Source organism: Tenrec ecaudatus, unplaced genomic scaffold, assembly GCF_050624435.1.
Source record: "Tenrec ecaudatus isolate mTenEca1 unplaced genomic scaffold, mTenEca1.hap1 Scaffold_159, whole genome shotgun sequence".
Taxonomy (NCBI): domain Eukaryota; kingdom Metazoa; phylum Chordata; class Mammalia; order Afrosoricida; family Tenrecidae; genus Tenrec; species Tenrec ecaudatus.
The window spans coordinates 148,465-157,960 of NW_027458057.1; the positions used below are offsets into that span (position 1 = coordinate 148,465).

Here is a 9,496-nt window from a genome sequence, read left to right on the forward strand (position 1 = left end):
TATGAAGTTGGTGGTCAGTTTTTCCAATTCTTTGAAGAAGGTTGAGGGTAATTGGATTGGTATAGCAGGCCAATACATTTCTAAGGGTTATGGATTCTACTTCAGAATCGTTCTCAATCTCAATCCCAGGGCCCTCTTCACCATTGCTGGCTAGACCTGTTCACCTCTTGCCATATATGTGTGTGTGTGTGTGTGTGTGTGTGTATCACACACACACATACACACACACACACACACATATGGGTTTATTGTAAGTCTGGGTCTGTAGGTTTCTCGGGTGGGAAATGTCTCGGTCCTTGGCTACACACTAGAAAGAAATTCACACCAAAGCCTGGTTGGTGATCCGAGTGGGTTTATATACAGGAGAGAAGAAGGTTCCGGCGTTACAGTAAACTGAACACGGGCACCCTCATGACACTGCACACCCAGCCCTGCTGAGCGGAAGGCAGAGAAGCAGCTGAAGGGAAGGTTCCAGCCTTTTAAGGGCTTTCAGCTGTGAGGCGTCAATTAAGCTCTCCTGGCTTGGCCTTGAATTGGTGCATGCCCTTTAGCCTGCATTGGCTTCCAACCTCCTGTAGGGGGCCCCCTAAGCATGGAGAGGAACAACCCCTTGTCTTGCTACCTAACAGGTCTACATTCCTGTATGGTTACATTGAGATGGAAGTAGCCCCTTTAGACAGCCTGTGAGGTTCACCAGGAGCCACAGGCCCCAGCGTTCCCTGTTACCACCTTAAACCTTAAACTACTGTTGGAGTTTATATTATTTGTGCGGGTCTGTGGACATGGAATGTTTCCATGCCAGACCCTGAAGTTGCACAAATAAGCATCCAGAACAGAACTCATACAGGCTCTAATAAGATGCTCAGATGCTTCTTGCTAGGATGAGAATTCATCGAAGTTTGTGAGCAGTTCAGATCTTGTAAGGGAGAACAGGTCAGTAGTGTATCCAGAGAAGAGAGCAAAGGTCAGGGGAAAGGGAGGAGGCCCACAGACATCTGTGCTCTGTGTTTGGCCACAAGACAAGAAACCAGGTCTCCCTGAAAAAGAAAGCAGAACAGCAAGTCCCTCGGAACTAGGACATCTTTAAACCTGACCTATACAACACTCGGCTCAGGGAGGCGCCTTGGAAAACCGTAAAAGCCCGAAAAGAGGGACAAGGAGGAAGCCCAAGTCTTTGGTTTTCCCTGCTGTGCTTTCAGTGTTGAAATGTCTGTGCACGGAGCCTTTGAAATTTCAGAATCAGAGAGTGGATTCATAAGCCAAGCTCCTGCTTTATTCTTCAATGCATTTTAGCCCAACTCCTCCTTGGTGACACATGCAACAGAAATTCTGGACTTAGGAGCCACTTGGTCCTTGGACACTAGGAGATTACAGTGGAATCTGAAATAGGGCTCTAACCACCAACTGGACTGGCCTAGGAAGCCCAAGTATTCAGTCTCCCAAACACCAACCTCCCGTTGCTCTTCATCTGCCTCCACCTTGTTCAGCTTTAGTTGTCCGTGGAAGCGTTTGGCACCCATCTGATGCTTCAGAACCCAGAAAGGTAAAACTGGGATTCAAATGAAACAAGATGTGCCCGGGGCTCCTCATGGCATTTGTCACCTTCAGTTCCCTCTTCGGACGCAGATGTGGCAAGGTTCACAAACAAGCTTTACCAGAAAGAACAGCCTGCTTCCAAGTGAGAAAAAGCCCTTTACACATGAGTTCCTGAGGTCAGCCCAGCCCTGTGCGCCCCCCACCCCTCCCAGAGTCCCCTGCTCTCCGGCGAAGCATTAAAGCAAGTGGAAGCAGAGATTTGCTCAGAATAAAAAATCATTTTTCACAATAGCATGCCACATTCTGGATGGCAATCACGGCTGCACAAACCGTATCCATCCCCAGTCATAATGTTGCCGCCTCAGTGACCACACACACACATTGTGTGGCGAGACTCAGAGTCTATTCCATTTGTGATCAATTGTTTCCTCCCTCTCCACACTTGGCACTTAGGAGACATGCTCTCTGGAGGCGATTAAGGCTTGTCTTGTGGCCAATAATCATCTCCTACGCCTTCCTTTCCAGTCACTAATTTGATGTCTTCACTCAAAGAAATGCCCATAAGTTGAGGTTTCAGAGGAGAGCTCCTTGAGCTCCCCAGACAACAAGGGGGCCGAGTGTCACCGTCATTATCCTGAGCTGGGAGGGAACACTAGTGTTCCGGAGGCTGGGAATCCGTCACTGCCTGCCCATCGCACAGACAGAGCAGGTGCTGGTTATAATTGCTTCTAGACGTCCTGCCATGCTCAGTTGAACGTCAAAGCCATAAACGCTGCCAGACTACAATAAAACTGGAGTACGCAGACATTTCTGCATCACTGCCGGGTGAAAATACACTGAGTGGAGTTGGATGAGATGGCAGCAAGCGCTTAAGGAGGGGGTGCTGTGGGAATACCAACAAGATGACTGCCAGTCTCCGTTTCCTCCTCTCCTCTGCTTTGTGTTTTCTTTCAGGACCAGAAGAAATGATGCATATGTAAGGATAAAAAATTTTCCATTTCCAGAGGAGTTTTCCACCCCCCAATCTACCCGCAGCCTCCTTTGAGCAAGCCAGTAAAAGCTTTTTTTTAATTTTTTTAAACCTGCCTTCTCACTATGGCAATTTCCGGAGCTGCTATGTGGCTGTGTTTAAAAGTCCCCCTTGGGATCCAGAGTGCAATCCATATCACAAAGGCATCCTCCCAGTCCCAAATAGCAATGCAACCTCAATTCAGAAGGTTGTTCTTGTTTCCATAGACCCAGAATGGAGTTTAAGCTGTTGATCTTGACTGTGGTTGTCGCGTCAGCCTCTCATGGGCACCTCATGGGCAGTGGAGCAAACTGTGCCTATCTGTGCTACCACCAGGACTGGGAGAGGAAGCCAACAGTGGTGGGCCATAGGTCAATGTGTGGATGGGGATGATCAGGTCTTTCTTCATTATTCTGTTTCAGTCTGGAAACACCACTGAAGCCTGCTCAGTGTCATAGCAACACACAAACCTTCACTGACAGTCTGGGGCACATTGGCTGCAAATCAAACCCGGGTCTTCCCGGTGAAAGTCGATGAGAGGTCTACCACTGAAGCACCGTGGCCCTCACCTCAAACCAGGGCAGTCATTTCCGGAGTTCAAACCAGACCACAATGCAGGATGACTGAGATTGCCACCAGAATCTGATACTGATGCAGAAAAAAACCTAACTACCATTTTATTGACTCCCAATAGGACAAAGATCTGCCCCTTTGGGGTTTTGAGACTTTAAATCCTTACAGCAGGGGTCGCAACCTGTGGGTCGCGACCCCTTTGGGGATCAAATAACCCTTTAACAGGGGTCATCCAATTCATAACGATAGCAAAATTACAGTTATAAAGTAGCAATGAAAATAATTTTATGGTTGCAGGTGACCACAACATGAACTGTATTAAAGGGTGGCGGCATTCAGAAGGTTGAGAACCATTGCCTTACAGAAATAGACAACCTCATATTTCTCCCACGGACGGGCTAGTCAGTTCAAACCCTTGACCTTGCGATTAGCAGGTTAATGCATAGTCCACTACACCACCAGGGCTCCTAATGATATAATAAGAGATACTATTGTTAGATCTCTCGTGGGAGAAATATACCTCAGTCCTTGGCTTCGCGAGAGAAAGAATTCACTCCGCAGCCTGGATTGTGATCCAAGTGAGTTTTTTGAGAGAAGAAGTTTCAGGTTTACACAGGCACCTCAGGGCCCCTCACCCCTGCACAGCTTGCCTAGAAGCTGCTGGAGAGAAAGTCACTACGTGGGCTCCAGGATCCTGCCTTTTCTTTCTTTTCTTTTTTTTTGAAATCGTTTTATTAGGGGCTCATACAATTCTTATCACAATCCATACATACATCAATTGTGTAAAGCACATTGTACACTCACTGCCCTCATTATTCTCAAAACATTTGCCTCCACATAAGCCCTTGGCATCAATCAAGTCCTCATTTTTACCCCTTCCTCCCCGCTCCCCCATCCCTCAAGAAACCTTGATAATTTGTGAGTGGTGATATTGGGAGGGTAGCGGGAGGGTGGATTGGAAAGAGGGAACCGATTACAAGTATCTACATGTGACCTCCTCCCTGGGGGACGGACAACAGAAAAGTGGGTGAAGGGAGACATCGGAGAGGTCAAGATCCTGCCTTTTCAATTCCTCCATAGGGAGGCATGGTTGATGGTCCTGGTCAACCCCATTGGCTGGATTGAATTCACCTGGCCCAGATGGGCCAATCCAGATGTAACACCCACCTAGGTGTACCACCCCTTCCTGGCCGGAAGTTTGAACCTGAGCATATGTAATGGATGACCCAGTCCCTATGCTAAGCTACCTAACAGTATTTGCAAGATGCCGAGCAATGTTCTAAGCTTTTTGTATATAATAATTCAATTATTTCACTTAACAAGCCTATGTGTGGACTCTATTCTTGCCTCATTTTACAGATGAAAAATCAGTGGCACAGGATGATAAAGTCATGAGCCTATGACCACACAGTGAGGAAGTGGAAAGGAGAGATTTGAACCCAGGCTGCAGAGCCCATGCCTTGGGTGCCTACAGCGCCACATAGGACACAGGAAAGCATGGAGCAGACTCGGCATAAGACCTTAGGGAGTTGGGAGGACTGTGCATGCATGTATGTGCTAGGACTGCATGAGAGTAGCTGCTACTCAGATCCAGAAGAGAATACAAGGCTATTGCAAAAATTATTTTTGCCAAAAGAGGGTGGAATTCTGCATCTTGTGCGAAATCCCCCAACCTGCACATGGCACAGCTACTTCAGAAGGTTCCCAACAATGTGTGCTGTGCGGCAAACCAAACTGAGCTCAGGGGGAGCTGGTCTGTGGGTTTTGTTAGCCAGAAGGTGAGCAGTTTGAACTCACCAGCCACCACTCCAAGGGAGAAAGAGGAGGCTTTCTGCTCCCATGGACTTACAGTCTTTGAAGTGGCAGAGAGCATTTCCAAGCGGCCTATGATTAGGATCTAGGAGGGTGAGGGTGGATGGAGTTGGTTGAGACCTGGCTTCAGGGCATTTCCCAGAAGGGCTTCCTGCAGTGACTCTGCCTTCAGGAATGTCTGGTGACCCTGAGGGCAGCAAAGTCCTAAGCACACTCAGGCAGTGGTTCTCAACCTTCCTAATATAGGTCCTCTTGTTGTGGTGACCCCCTGACCATTAAATGATTTTCTTGCTACTTCATCACTGTAATTTTGCTACAGTTATGAATTGGACGAGCCCTGTGAAAGGGTCATATGACTCCCAAAGGGGTCGCAACCCACAGGGTGAGAACCACTGCACTAAGGGTTCCCCTTCCGGGCAGCTCTACCAGTGTCTGATGTGCATAGTTCTGTGAGGTGAGAGAAATGAACTTAGTGTCTGCTTCTGGTGACAGTTGATGTGGGTGGGCTTTCTCCCTATGTCAAATCCCTCTCAAGCCATTTGTCACCACAACATAAAGCAAGAAGAGGAGGCAGCATAGCAGGACGGCAAGCAGAACAAAGATTGAATAAACACAATTCACTTCAATCATGAATCGGGTGCCCTTGAGATGTGAGGAAGACCCCAGTCTAGTGACATTAGATCAGGTTTAGGGATTGAGTGATGGGACCCTCTTGGCTCCCCTCAGCCCCTATCTTGCTTTCCCACTGACCCTGCCCCTTACATCGTGATTGGTCCTTATTCCAGCATGATGGTTGGTTTCATAATCACGACATGTGGGAATGTGTTAGTCGATAGGTTATACAGGCACAGTCTCTGGAATGGGTAAGTGAGGAGGCGCGACTGGTGACATGACTGGTGGAATGGATCATGTGAAGTGATTTGAGATCGTTGTTCAGACCTAATAGGTCATCCAGGCCTCTAGTTGATCCTGGCAGTACTCTAGTTTAAGGAAACAGAATGTTAGGCATTTAAGTCATATTTGAGCTTAAATTTTGAGCAATAGGCTGTGGCTCACAGTGAGAGTCTATGTGGAGACCCTAAATCCATTTTGAGGGGCCACACATTCAGCCACCATTGAGTTCCTTCCTACTGCTGACTGGCAGTAGAAAGCTTGTCCATCAGGCAGTGTGCTTGCGTCCACTCCCCGGGCCAGACTCAGCGATATACGGTCGTGTGCACATCCCAATGAAGGTCCCGCTCATGCTCTCACAGGCCCTCCCGCAACTCCATGAATTGATCCGTCTTCAGGGACAGTTTTGTGACAAAGGTGTTTGTTTTCCATGTCTCATTTAAGCTTTCAGGAGCTCAGGTGGTGATGCTGGATAGTGTTGGACTATTAACAGCAAGGTCGCTGGTTCAAAGCCACTAGTCATTCCACAGGAGAAAGATGAGGTTATTGCTTCCTGTAAAGGTAGCAACTTCAGGATCCCTACACAGAGTCACTATGAGTCAGAGTCAGCAGGACAGAATGGGTGTCATTTTATTTAAGTAACTGTGGCTGTGGGTCCTTCCGACACCATTGGGGCCTCATGCGGATGCTCTCCTTCATCCAGAACAGCGGTTTGTGCCTTTTTCTTGTGTAAAACATAGCAAAGGAGTTCCTAATAAAATATAGTTGAATTGGGAGTCTTTTTTCCCTCAAACAAAGTAAATCCATAAATAGAAATGAGACTATGGTGCTAATAACCAGTTGGAGAGTTGAGAGAGCTGAACTCTCAATCCTGGTAGAAACCCATTGTGACTTTAAAAACTTGCTCAAGGTCATCCATAGCCTATGAGGTTGAGTTGAGCAGACACAAAACAGATGTGTTGGGGAGTAATTGTGTACATTAAGTAAACAATTTATCTTTCTAAAGATTCTGTCTAAAACTTACTTTAAATAGTAAGTTTTCCCCTGGGCTAGGGAAAGGTCAGGGAGCTTAACCCCCTAGTATCCACCCCCTCTCAGCATTCATCATGTTAGGCCAGAGGAGCCAAATCACACCCACTACCCAGGGAGCACTGCTTCCAAAAGCCCATTGCCTGTGCCGGGGCAGAGGGCAGGTACCCGGACCAGAAATGCTGACGGAGTGGAACCAGCGGGCTCAGCCCCCAGCTTCCTGAGAGAGCAGCTGTGATGGTTCACTTTTGGAAAAATGTCAATGCATGACTTGGGCAGCACGAAAAGCAGATGTGCAGAGGTTGTTCGCTGTATTCCAGAAGTTCCCACACTCTCCGGAGGCTCCTTGGCTCAATGGCAGGAAGCCGTTGGTGGCTTCCACCTTCAATCCCAAAAGGCCACTGCCGTCCAGTGGATTCCAACCACAGTGACCCTATATGGAGTTTTCAAGACTGTAAATCTTCATGGGAGCCAGCAGTCTCATTGTCCTCCTTGGGACAGGGAGCTAGCAGCCCGTTTCACCTCCAGCACCCCTTCCTCTCTAATTCTGGATCCAGTCCCTCCAAATATCCTGCCCTGCCCTTGTCTAGGCTTCTTAAATGCGTTCCATGCTGCTTATGTTAGTCTGGGTGCCTTAGCGAAACAAATCCACAGAAACGCGTATGTATAAGAGAGAGTTTTATGTAAAGGGTGAGTGCACATCAAGAAAACATGCCCACATTTGCTTATGCACCCGCTTTGTCTTCAGCGATCATGTTGGGGTAGGCTGGTGTGCTTTTTCCATGTGGGCTTTGTTGTTTCTTAGCTAGATGGCCCCTTGTTTATCTTCCAGTCTTTAAGACCCTGGACACTATATCTTTTGATAGCCGGGCCCCAGGGTGCTTAACCAATACACCACAAGGGTTCATTAGCATGTGACTTATCTCCTGCCATTCACACTAGATGCTCAAAATAGCAGGAAACCAGGTTTCTCCTTTGTGGACACACCAGGTACTGACAGAACCAAGAACAGAGACATGCTTAGTTATATATCTTGACTATCATTAGCATATTATATGCCAGGCAATCTGTAAGCCTTCGCTCCCCTGACCTCTCACAGCCTCGGTAAATTGAAGCTAATAAAAGTAGTGCTCTCACAAGCTTGGTAGGAGATTAAACAACTCACCTAAGGGTACACAGCCTATCAACGAGGAGGCGAGATGAGGCAGTGTGTGGCTGCTGAACCCACACCCTTCACAACACCTCCATTAAAATGACTGAGGGCTATGAGGAACCAGACAGAAGCAGGTTCACAGCCCAGATTGAGTCAATTTAACTGCCTATTGTGCCTGACCCTTCTATCTCTGATCTTAGAAATGGGGTTAACAACAACAAAACACTGTAGAAGAAATGTCCAGCAGATGACAGGCACGCGATTAAACAACAAAAAATAAATCACTTAAGTTGAAATTCGAGCTCCTGGAAACCCCTCACATGCGTGCAGAGAAGGATTGGGCCCCATGTGGTGTTTCCAGTGCCCCCGTCCTTCCCCCCTAAAATGAGCAGTTGATAAGGTAATGCCTGGATTGTTCCAAGCCCCAGACTGTGGAGAACTAAAGGAAAACCCAGCATTATGAATCTTTGAGCACAGCCCTGCTGGGAAACCGCCCTGCAGTCACTTGTTGAAGACTGGAGGAGGGACAAGAGTAGGGAGAAGAACGAGGACTGAATGTGACACATAAGCAGGGGTGGCCTACATTCCATAAAGGAAAAAACTCAAGGTCTGCTTTTCTGGTGCCGGAAAGTTAAAACCCATCTGGTGCAGTTGAAAAGGTGTGTGTGTGTAGTGGGGGGGGGGGTGTTAGGGAGGAGGGGCGATGAGTCCAAAGGATGAACTCCATCTGCAATTGTGTCCTCAACTGCTTTCCCCTGCTAGCCACACGATATTTGTGGCTGGCCTGCCCTGCTTTTGTTATCAAGCCCAGAGAGGGCAAGAGACTAGCTCGAAGTCACACTGCAAGTTGGCAGCAGAATCAGGCCGAGAACTCTGGATGCTTAGAAAGCTTCACACAGACCTGAGAAAGTACCAAGGGAAGACCTGTTCGCTAACTGGGCAGCACTCACTGCATGCCAGCGCTGTTCCAGTGCCCCAGCCAGGGCATTGCTCCCTGTGTCCGTGTGTCTTCAGTGATGCACACAGGTGACGGATTGGCTTTTAATAGCATGCTTGGAAGGTTGAGGCCACCCAGCAGCACGTAGAAAGAAGGGCCTGCAAATCTACTTCAGACCAAGCAGCCTTTCAAGACCCTGGGGAGCACAGTTCTTCTTGGACACACAAGGAGGCCAGGAGTTGAAGTTGATTCCATGATGTAGTTGATTCCATGGTTCTAGCTATACCTAGAGTCACATCCACATTCATGTTTATATCTCTTCACTTCATGGGGTGTTCATGGCTCCAACTCTTCTGAAGCAGACCACCAGGATTTTGTTTAAGAGGCCTCTGGATAGGTTTGAACTGCCAACCTTTTAGTTTGTAGCTGAGTGCTAAACAACTTGTGCCATGCAGGGTGCTAAGCTCAGAAACTCAGTCGGTGCTTCATGATCTCAGTTGGAATTATAGAGAGGGTCAGTGATGACCCATTGACTGCTGGGTAATTGTTGATGTAG

The 9,496-nt window shown here is 47.9% G+C and overlaps 1 long non-coding RNA gene across 1 annotated transcript in view; it reads right to left on the reverse strand.

Moving 5' to 3' along the window:
* The window catches only part of LOC142436132 (uncharacterized), a 129,833-nt gene that overhangs the window by 94,673 nt on the left and 25,664 nt on the right, over window positions 1-9,496 (reverse strand). The window lies entirely within an intron of this gene.